This window comes from Megascapheus bottae, chromosome 19 (assembly GCF_031878675.1).
Source record: "Megascapheus bottae isolate mThoBot1 chromosome 19, mThoBot2.hap1, whole genome shotgun sequence".
NCBI lineage: Eukaryota > Metazoa > Chordata > Mammalia > Rodentia > Geomyidae > Megascapheus > Megascapheus bottae.
Window position 1 is genome coordinate 38777297 of NC_143527.1, and position 12299 is coordinate 38789595.

At 36.7% G+C, this 12299-nt stretch overlaps 1 long non-coding RNA gene across 1 annotated transcript; it reads left to right on the forward strand.

Annotated features, from left to right (window-relative positions):
- The first annotated feature begins 931 nt into the window (after positions 1–931).
- On the forward strand, positions 932–10859 carry LOC150049871 (uncharacterized). The gene is made up of 3 exons (XR_016538897.1): positions 932–1106; positions 9677–9726; positions 10200–10859. It is a non-coding gene; the product is annotated as an uncharacterized LOC150049871 (long non-coding RNA).
- Positions 10860–12299: the final 1440 nt, after the last annotated feature.

Sequence of the window (12299 nt, forward strand, 5' to 3'; positions counted from 1 at the left end):
AAATATAAGTCTAGATTTCCCTCTCCTTTTTTTCTTTCTTTGCAAAACAAACTTGCTAATAGCCTAAGGCTGGCATCAAACTCATCTATCTTCCTGTCTCAGCATCTTGAATACTGACATTCCAGTGTACACAACCAAATCCAGCTATAATAATGGAAATTTTGTAGTTCATCATATTGTGTTTTAATTGTACTTAGTTTAAGTATTCCAGGTAAATATCATGAAACACAAGATCGCTTAGAAATTTACAGAAGGTCCAGGTTAAGAAAAAAAAATGTGAAAAATCTCTGCCTCATGCTACACATTAAAATGAACATGAGACTCTTATCTCCAGTTAACCACCAAAAAGCCTAAAATGGAGCTGTGTTTCAAGTGGTAGAGCACTAGCTTTAAACAAAAACTTGTATTCAGTACCCAGGCCCTGAGCCGAAGCGGTAAGACAGGCTCAAAAAAAGAACGAAAGAAAGAAAGAAAGAAAGAAAGAAAGAAAGAAAGAAAGAAAGAAAGAAAGAAAGAGAGAGAGAAAGAAAGAGAGAGAGAAAGAAAGAGAGAGAGAAAGAAAGAAAGAGAGAAAGAAAGAAAGAAGAGGCACATCAGAAAAAGTCCCTTCCCAACACACTCAGATGAATGTATTGCTCAAAAACTGGAATAGTCTGCTAGCTCCATAGGCCTTTAAGAAGTCATCAGTTGTTACAAGGAGAGCTCAAATATCTATGAGTCAGATTGAGTCATCAGAGTGTCTTCAATTATCTCTGAGCACTTTAAGGGTGCTATATGGCTGGTCTGGAAGTGAGCCTCACCAGCTGGTGGTACCCAGTGAACATTTGGAGAATGATTATGGAATGAACCGGTTAGAATCAAGTGAGCAGAACCTTAAGGAAGAGCTTATGACACACAGGCATTTTTTATAAAGTACAGTCTCTAGGTTCTATTTCCCTCAGCCCGCAGGCGTGCTGTGACATGCGTAAAGCTTTCTATGGTCTTCAAAACAATTCGCTTCTCATCTTTTCATAACCCTGCGAGGTGCGAAGAGCTTCTCCATCCGCCACCTGGATCTCACTGATATCTCATTAGATATTAGGTATCCTGTGAAAACAGTCTCCAAGGTAAATTACACTAGGTAAAGTGTCAACCCTGACAAGCCAGATTGTAATTGTAGTGACTGAGTCTGCTGATATTTATTTCTCATTCACAAATGCCCAATGTGGGCCAGCTGCACCCCACAACTCAGTTGAGTTGTTCTTGTCCTGAGTCTGAGAGTCAGCTGAAAAGCCATTTGCTGTTGGGGTCCAGGTATATCGCTGAGACAAACATGGCCTGAGTATAGCAGCACCCACTGACTAACTCCTGTGTCAAGAAATTAACAAACATGGACTAACTACCCTCTCATTTTACCAGTGAAATGAAATCTTGTGGCCCAACCTGACTTGAAGAGGATGGGAATCGGAGATGACCAATTCTGAAGAAAAGTGGGTGTTAGGCAGGCCCTCACAAACATCAAACCACAGATCTTTTCAGGACATTAAAAATGCACTATAGATGCCAGTGACCACTGTGAATCTCCAGCCAGGGCTATGAATACAGTATTAACCTATTTGCACAAATGTAGGGCTTGGATAGAAAACTGTTTGCATTCAAATTTCACCTCTCATTTGCTAGATTTTTTTTTTCAGTTGTAGTTCCTCCAGAATGCCTCTTACCTGTGGGATTCTTGTGAGGATAAAATGTACTCAAAAAAAAAAAAACCACTGGTATTTTTGCTGGTAACTTATTAGCTAAAATTAAATGGTTTTACTGGCAACTTTAAAAATTTATTTTATCTTACTATAAAGGTGATGTACAGATAGGATACAGTTACACAAATAAGGTCATGAGTATATTTCTTGTCAAATATTGTTACCCCCTCTCTCATTTTCTCCCACTTTCCCTTCCCCCACAAGTTGTAAAGTTCATTTCCAACATAGTGCCTTGTTTCACTGTTTCATTGGTTCACCCTTTGTCCTTTGTCTTAACAGTTCATAATTCCCTTTCCCTTCCACAAATCAGATAAACGTATATACAAGACACAGAGTACCAAAATCAAAATCAGTGACAATAGGAGATAAACCAAAGGGAAAAAAAGAAAGAAAAAAGAAATAATTTTACACAGTACATTAAAAAAATCCTCTTGTTTCCATATCTTGCAGTTCATTTTGAATAGCATCATTTTATATGGTCATATATACATAGCTATTGAGCTACTGTGATCCTCTGGTAGGATCCTCTGCTAGACATATAGTAATTATTGAAAATGAGGGTAACCAGAGAGTCTATGTTTCTTTAAGTCTGGCTTACTTCAGGACATTTGCTTTTACCTTGAGGTCTTTGATCCATTTGGAGTTGATTATGGTGCAGGGTGATATATAATGATTTAATTTGAGTTTTTACACATGTATAATCAATTCTGCCAACACCTTTTGTTGAAGAGTCTGCCTTTTTTCCATCTGATGATTTTGGCTCACTTAGCAAAGATTAGGTGACCATAGGTCTGTGGGATCATGTCTAGGTTTTCACTTCTAATCCATTGGTCCTCAGGCCTATATACATGCCAGTACCAAACTTTATAATAGAGGTTGAAGTTTGGTATTGATTTTCCTCCAACACTGTTTTTCCTGCTAATGATTGCTTTTGCTATTCAGGGTCTTCTATTCTTTATATGAATTTTTGGATTGCTTTTTCTAGTTGATTAAAGAATGCTGTTAGGATATTCATGGGTATTGCATTGAAAATGTAGATAGGTTTGGGTAGTGTCCTTCCAGTCCACCATTTTCAGGTATTCAAAGTTTTCATATTAGTGGTACTTCACCTCTTTGGTTGTTAATTCCTTGCGTTTCTTATTTGAACCTCAATGTTCTCATTGCTAGCATACAGAAAAGCTTCTGGATTTTGTGGGTTAATTTAAATCCTGTTACTTTTCCAAAGTTTTGGATCAGTTCAAGTAATTTGGAAGAGAAGTCTATGATCCTTTTAGTACAGGATCATGTCATCTGCAAAAGAAATCATTTTATGTCTTCTTTGCCTATTTAATCACCTTTATGCTTGCTTCTTGTGTTATTGCTCTGTCTAGGAATTCCAGAACTATATTTAAGAAGAGTGGAGAGAGTAGATATTCTTGTCTTTATCCTAATTTTAGAGGAAATGGTTTTAACTTTTCACCATTAAGTATAATGCTGTGGGTCTATCATGTACAGTTTTTATTATAATGAGGAATAATCCATGGATTCCTAGTTTCTCCAGAGCTTTTGTCGCAAAGGGTGTTGATCTGATCAGATAGTTTTTCTCCATCTATTGAGATACACAAGAAACACAGGTTCTTGTCCTTGCTCCTACTGATGTGCTGAATTACATTAATTGACTTGTGTATATTCAACCAGCTTTGCAGCTCTGGAATGAATCCCATTTGGTCATAGCGTAATGTTTTTACATTGTTGTTGAAGTTTGCTTGCCAGAATTTTATTCACAAGTTTTGCATTGGTATTCATTAAAGAAATGAGTCTATAGCTCTCTTTGATTGGTCTCTATCTGCTTTTGGGATGAAGGTTTTGTGGGCCTCATAGAACAAGTTTGTACTGGCAACTTTTTTTTTTTTTTTTTTTTTTTTGCCAGTCCTGGGCTTCAGCTCAGGGCCTGAGCACTGCCCTTGGACTTTCTCAAGGTTAGAGCTCTACCACTTGAGCCTCAGCACCACTTCTGGCTTTTTTCTGTGTATGGGGCACCGAGGAATCGAACCCAGGTCTTCGTGCATGCTAGGCAAGCACTTTAACCACTAGGCCAAACTCTCGGCCCCTGTACTGGCAACTTCTATATAAGCAAAATTAAGAGCTGATGCAGCATTTTGGCTAAGAGATTTCTTTGTCCTTCTACCAAAGAACCTTAAATATATCAGCTTGGGTCAGTGAGTCCTTACGGAAGCTATCTGCCTCCTGCCTCCAGATGTTCTGTTGTATTTTTGCAATGGACTTGTTAAACTGCCTATTCCATAACTCTTTCTAGGAGTACACTGTTGTTTTAAATAGAAGCATCTTTCTTTTCACAATAAATTCTCTTCCTGTAATGTATTATCCTTTGTCTGTTCATTCTCCTTTTCCTACCAGTAAGATAATATTGTTATTTTAGACACCATTTTCAGCCATATTATCATATAAACACTATAACAGCCATTACAAATTGAATTTATCTGAACTAAAAATAAGTACCTATATAGAATTGAATTCATTGAATAATTTGCATATTGAATTTTCCAGATCTATTGACTCAATGTTCATGTTCCACTTTTCAGAGGGAATGTGATATTTGACAACTGATTGAGTTGGGGGGAGGGGCTGAGAACGTGTCATTGATAAAGTCAGAATCAATATTGATGTAAGGAGTCAATGTGAAACTTAATCATAGTAAGTAACAGATACTCAGACATGAATAGTGATGTAATTGACCATAAAGCTGTTGGGGAAATTGCATCTGAGGCAATCTCCAAATGAATCCCTAATGGAGGAGTTTAATTGGCATAGGATTGCAGTGAAGAGAATAAAGAGAGTAAGAATTAATCAAAACTGGATCATGAAGAACTTTATGGATCTTCAGAAAGACCTTGATGTTTGAGGAAATGTGAGAGTCTTTGGTAGGATTTGTGCAAAGAGTCACAGGACCTTATTCACACTTCCACCACTGATGGGGCCTTCTGGGCACTGTACTGAGAACTATGAGTCTTGAGGTGGTATCATTAGAAACTTTGGAATAATTGTCTAGAAAGATCCGTGGCATGAGTGAGAATTAGTATAAATCTGGAAATATATCGGAGACATAGCCAAAAAAATCCAGACTGACTATGAAGGAATTAGAACTTTCAAGACATTAGGCCTTAGCACTATAGGAAAACAAAAGGGCTATCAATACTAATAAGGAAGAAGACTGTAGGAGAAGACCAAAAAACAATATCATTTCTTACTATTTCCAGCAATGATGTAGCGGGCTCAATACTGCTAGTAAGTAGCAAAATACTGGATTGGAGGTATGGCTCAAGTGGAAGTGAACTAGTTGTGAATTTAAAGGACAAATGAGAGACTGAGACACTGAGTTTGGGCCCCAGTACCAACACACACACACACACACACACACACACACACACACACACACACACACACACAATTGAAGTAATATTTGTTCTTTCAACATTGTAATTTGTGTGTGTATGTATAAGGAACAACTGAAATAATAAATATAAAAACATTGTAGTTCTCTATGCTAGAAAATTTAAAGCATTCATAATTTTATCTAACTTAATAGTTATACATTATGAGTTTTACTTCATGTATCATTACAAAAAAATACAATGATATCATTTGTTTTATACCTAATAGGTCCCAGACATTGCACAAGGCAATTTGAGTTTTCTACCTTTCATCTTTACAGTACCTTTGCAGATATGGAAATGAAATTCAGATAATTTAAGTAAATTTTCAAATTCAGTCAGTATTAAGTACCAAACTATAATTCAAATTTGAACCCTTTCTCCTACTATATAGGACCTTACTACTAGGGAGAAAATAACTAAATAAATCTAATAAATTTTGTTTTTTTTCTTTCTGAAAATTTTATGAATAGCACTACAACAATAATAGAACAGTAGTAGCAAAGCTGGATGTAAGATGACCTAGAAAGTCATTCATTATAAAATAAGACATTCTTGAATATTTTAGAAATAGGAACCAATGAGAGCAGACCACCTGAGATTTAAGGGCCTTCAGGTACAGACCCTGACATTATATTTTCAATTACCTAAAGACAATCCAGCTGTTCGAGGGCTTTGCCAAAATTATAAAGGCCTCATGTTCTATGTAATTCATGTAGTAAAATTCTACAGTTCTCTTTTTTTCAGAATTTTCTTTTACAGAAACAAATGTTTTCTTATAGAAAACACACTTTTTAAAAATTCCTTTGTTGGATTATCAAAGAGATATATCCACCTCTTCAAAAATTTCTCATTTCTCTCTGGTAAACTCAAGATCACTTCCTCTAGCATTTGAAACATTCATCATAACACTGCTCTTATCTGTAGTCCCTCTCATGTATAATGGTGCATCAAAACTTCTCGATTCTTTCATGTTGCAACTTCATACCTACTGATTAATCTATCCCCAGCTCTTACTCTCCTCAGCTCCTGCCAACCAGCATTCTATTCAGCTTCTAGGAGATTATCTGTTTTAGATTCCACATATGATATTATGTAGTAATTACATTTCTATAACTGGCTTATTTCACTTAACAGACTGGCCTACAGTCCTATCTGTGTTGTCTCAAATAACAGGATTTCATTCATTATTATTGGCGAGTTCTAGTCCATTCTGTAGGTGTGTATTTCCTTTAATCCACTCACTAATAGATGGACATTTCTGTTCTTTGTTTCTTTTTTTTTTTTTTACTATAGCAAATATTGTTGCAATGAGCATGGAGGTGTTGATGTCTCTTCAGTGTATTATTTTCCTTTCCTTTGGAGATATGCCCACTCACAAAATTGGGAGATGATTTATTTTTAAATTTTAAGGATCTGCCATACTGTTTCCCACCCTGGCTTATATTCCCACAGTGAGCAAGTTTTCTTTTTATTGATATCCTCAACAACACTTGTTATCTTTTGTTTTTTCTTGGTGATATCCAGGCTAGTGGGTGTCAGAGGATATCTTATTTTGGTTTTCATTTGCACATTTCCTTGATAACTGGTTAAGTGTTTGGGTCCCATAGTCAGCCATTTGTATGGTTTCTTTTGAGGAATGTCTGTGCAAGTCCTGGCCTGAAAGTGTGGTGGGCCTGAACACATATTCACAGGTGCCAGCCTGGAGCAAAAAGCCTTGGGGATTTGCTATGGATTGCACGGTGGTGGACAATGTATAATTTCTTTCTTCACTCCTTCCCTCTTCTTATGTAACTGAAATCTTATTTAGAACCATGCAAACTCTGTTGAGGGTGATTTAGCATGAATCAACTGCCTTTCCCAGGCATAATTGATTTCCTCTTCCACACCCATCTGCTATCATCTCTTACCTGGTTTCCTTAGCTCTTACGAAAGTATTTTAATATGTAGATAGTTGTTTAAATTATTAGCTTTATGAGTGGTACAAGCAAGTTCTGTTCTATCATCTTGCCATCATCACCATGCCTAAAACTAACAATACCCACCTTCTGAGGGTATAAATAGTAGAAAGAGCAAGACTTTTATTTGCATAGCAGTTCTTCAGAGTTCAAGACAAACTAGAACATCTCCAGAGCCAGGGATGCAGATGGGGAGGAGGTATGTATCCTATAGGGAATGCATAAGTGTTTCTATAGGCTATGAGGTGTTAGATTCTCAAAGGATAGGCAATTTTCAGTGTGGGTTGCTCAGGAACTACTTGATAAGATGTAAGTGGAGGTTAGAATTTTCTTTTGGTAGTTTGATTCTTTGAATTTAACCCTAGCCTGAGATTAGTTCATATGCCCATGGCTTCATAGGCTTGATATTATATTTCAAGTTAGCAATGGAAGAAATAGAAATGGTTTTTGGAAATCAACTCAGCTGAGGGTATTGTGAGAATAAATTTAGCTTCTGTATAAGGAGCATAAAATAACTGTTGCTGCAAATGAAAAATAAAGTGAGAAAATGGAACATTATCTTTTGATTTACAAGAGCCAAGTACTGTGACCCTAAGTCTACAGACAAGAGATAAGTTTCATGAGATGTAGAAAATAGAAATGATTAGTTATTTGTTACCTCTAACTGTGTTGGAACAAGAAGGTAGTAAGGTAATGTCCACATATGCTCTTGAACTATATGCTCTTGAACTATTTGCAGGAATGTATTTGCAGAATTTTCTGGGACAGAAAAAGCAAGTTCCTAAATATAAGACAATGATGCTAATGATAATACTTGAAAATGTCCAGGCTGTTGATTAAGGAAAATAAAATAGGAAAAAGTAATGACCCAGGGTTCATGAAAAGCTTACCAAAATAGCCCCATATCCTTTTTTTTAATTTAATTTTGTTGTCAAGGTGATATAAAGAGGGGTTATAGTTCCATACACAGGAAATAAGTGCATTTCTTATTGAACATTGTTGCCTTCTGTGTTTTTCTCCCACTTTCGCTCCCACTCCAACCTTCTCCCCCAAGTTGTATTGATCATTTACAACGTGTTATCTTGAGTATTGCTGTAGCATTAGTTTACCCTTTGTCCTTCATACCCTTATTAAAAACAGGTGAGGAAAAAGTTGCAAAAAATGGAATGTACTGGAAGCAGCAGGCCCAGATGGCATGCACGATAGGGTATTAAAGAGAAGCAGCTTGTGAACTTATCAAACTAAGCTGCTTCAGTTAGTAATAAATCATGGCTGCTGAGTGAAGAGTGCAGTCTGTTTCATGGAGAAATAAATATCATATCATCCATCCAAACGGAATGAAAAATAGTAATTGTCTTTGTCAGAAAACCATAAGCAACAGGAAAAATAGTTTCTACATGCATGTGGACAGAAGATGCAATGAAAATCAATAAGTGGAAGCACTAAAATAAAATTATATGAATTCAGATTTTGGGTTTTCTCTGAGTGAAGCAAGTAACCCTATTTGAAGTGATAAATTTAGTTGTACTTAGTATATACAACAATAACAAAGTTGGCATAACGATCTCAACTGACTGAATATGAAAGCTTTGATTCAGTGCAATTTGGTTGGCCTCTTGAGTACCATCCTTGAAATTTTTTTTCAGTAGCTGAAAAGGGGGTCAAGAGTCAACAGCAATTTATTGAAATTGATTTAGAAACTACTGAAATTAATTTTACACAAATTTATATACTTGCTTTATGAAATGTATATATACATATGCAATGGTAAAAACTAGTGTAACTAGGCCTGCTTGACAATATGGAATCAAAGAGAGAACCCTCTTTTTCAATGCATACAGTTTTATGACTGATGCAAGATAAACTGCATAACCCTCCCTATCCCTTTCTTCTCTTTGGCCTTTAGTTTTCTATTTATAATGGAGTGTGAACTGTTGTTTTGATAAATGAATCTATCCACTGGTCTGAATAATAATTTCTAAAACCAAGATGTGTATGGAGTATGTGTAGATGGAACAGGTGGATGGTATCCAAGGGTAGAAGGACCTGTCATGTACTTCATGTACTTACACACACACACACACTGAACAAAGAATTACAGCCACAAGCAGAAAGACCTCTCTTCCATGTTCTTCATGAAATGATAACTAATGCAAGTGAAAGTAGGGGCAATCACAATTGTCTATGAAATGGTCACCATGTCACAATGTCCCCAGTTGATCCTTCAAACACACGGGCATGTAATCAAATGCAGATAAACTGCAAGGTTGATTATATTTAGTATTGGAAGCTCCTGTGGAGCTTTCAAGAGCTCTGGTAGGGAACATTCTTTGCGATTGGAAATGTGTTCTCAAGCCCCAAAGAAGCTACTCTATTAAACAAAGGCAATGGGATGTGTTAAGTCGTCACTCGAGAGAGCACTGGAGCTTTCCCCATGAAAGAAAACTGTAGGAAATAACTGGATGTTGATGACCATTGTCGTAGTTGGAGCTTGAATAATGATAGCTTCCCACTGGACTGAATACTTCCCGATTCTCATCATGTTTTCCAGGACCTTACCATCAGAGTGGAGATGCAGTTCAGCTCCAGGGGGACAAAGAGGTAAGACCATGAGAGTGTCTGAAACTTAATACATTAGAAGGTCTTCTGAGTAAGTGAGTCTGCTTTTCTTTTTTTCTTTTGTCTGTTGTAAGACTTGAACTCTGGGTGTGGGTATTCTGCTTTTCTTATGCTTTGTTTGTGTAATGGTAGAAATTTTTGATTCGAAGTGACTAAAGTTTCCTTTTCCCAGGTAGCTTTTCCCTCATCATCTAGTATCAGTACAAGACTTTCCCACCTGTTCTTTCTTTTGCCTTGTTCTCCTCTTTCCCTTGGATGCCCATGAGCTGTGCACAGACCTAGATGAACAACCATAGAAACCTCTGGGAAAGATGGTTATTCACTCATCTTTCTTAGGAAAGATGAGGTTCAGGCATTCACAGTCCAGAACATTTATATGGCTTGGGCAAGTAAAAGATCTGCACACATTTTAGTGGAGCATGAAAAGATGGGTTTTCTTTGTTCTTTGTTGCCAGCCCTTTTTCCAAAGCTCAGGAAGAGATGAGCCAGGTAGACAGGGTCAACTCTTCGTGATCCAGTAAAAGTGCAGTCAAGGAGCCTGATAAGCCACGTGCCCCAGGCCCCGTCTCCAGCGGTGGACAGTCTGACCTCTGGCACTGAAGGAGATCCCGATAGTGGAGACTGCTGAACAGAGCCCAGGATGCTCCACCCGGTCCCGCATCTCAAGGTACTTCAATCCAGAACATTCTACAGCTTTTTCAGAGAACAAATGAAGGTGGGAATGAACTGGCCCAAGCCAAATCTACTGGAGAACCATCTGGAATTCCCAGATTTGTCATGCAAGTAATCAGTGATGAAGAATTAGGAAAGGCTCTTCTGGGTCATGTGGAATTCATGCTTACATAGAATTTGAGTCACAAGAACATCAACGGTAAATCTAATTTGGCCATTTTTTTCACAATTCATTTTTGTAGTTCAACTTTTAAATTAAGCTATGGATTTATAATAGAATTGCTGACATTCAAGTCCTGGTAATAAATGCATATTTACAAACCAACAAACTCATATATTCAAATCAATAAGCTTCTCAACATGAAAAGTGAAATTATCAGAGTCAATGGTGTATTGAGAAAAAAATCTATACTCATAAGAGTAAGCTTATTTCCCAAAATGCTGGAAAATGCAGTGATTCAATATAAGCATGTATTTAATTGATAAAAATATTTGCCTGTCTCAAAAAAGATTTTAATTCTTACTCTATTTTCATCAGTAGCATGTTGTAATGTCTAAATCAGTAAAGCTCTAAGTCAGACTCTCATTCAGACATTTGCTTTGTTCTTTGCTGGGTTTGTGATACTAGACAAGTTCATCTCAAGACTTCAATTTTGTCCACATTTAAAATGGGTATATAATTAATAATAACTGTGTCCTTTACCTGGAAAATAGGTTTTACCTTCTCCCTTTTCTGTATGTATTTTCCTATGGTAGATTAAACGATGGCTGTAATTCTTTGCTACTTTCTCTATTGAAAGATGAGAATTTGTTTCTTCTCTTCTCATTAGAGGTCTAGTTTTTGACACTGTTTGAGCAACAAAATATGGTAGAAATGATGCCATATTCATTTCTGAGTCATTCTGAAGGAAACAGGATACCATATATACTTTCTCTGCAATGAAAATAGGCAAGAGGACCAACTACTCTGAAACCAATATAACATATGGATGCTCAGTCATTCAATGTGTTATGGAAAAGATGGAGATTAATAACACCAGCCCAAACCTCATTTTTAGTATATGTGATATATATATACATATCATTTATATATCATATATATATATGACAGTACACATATATACATCCACATGAAAACATAAACATGCACATTTTTTATTGTAAATAGTAAAAGGGTTACATGATATTTGCCAGATAGAAGGTGCATTAATTCACATACATTGATACCCTTTCACATGTCTTGGTACCCGTTTCCCTCCTCCCCCACACCCCCCACCCGTCTTGGTTTTCCCCCCTTCCCTATCAAATTTCAAATATCCAAATACAAATAAATTCAATATATCAGATAACAAAGTGAGATACTATACCAATATGAGATAACCAAGGGACAGCAAAGGAGATGAGAGACAACATAGTACATTAAGGACAACAATCATTCATTATATGGCTTTTGTTTCACTATCCTGGAGGTCCTTTCAATTAGCTTCACATTATATGTCCTTATGTATCAAGATTTTGCTCTATTGCAAATCTCTGCTAGTAGAGCCCAAGGTTTCTACTGATTATGACGAATGAGGGAAACCATTGAGCCTAAGTTCCTTTGAGTCTGGCTTACTTCACTTAATATGATTTTTTCTAAGTCTTTCCATTTCCTAACAAATGGGGCGATGTCATTCTTTCTGACAGCAGCATAGAATTCCATTGTGTACAAATACCACAACTTGTTGATCCACTCATCAACTGAGGGACATCTAGGTTGGTTCCATATCTTTGCTATGGTGAATAGTGCTGCAATGAACATTGTTGTGCTAGTGGGTTTAGTATGTCCTTGTTTCTGGGTGGTTGGGTAAATGCCAAGTAGTGGAATTGCTGGGTCATAGGGG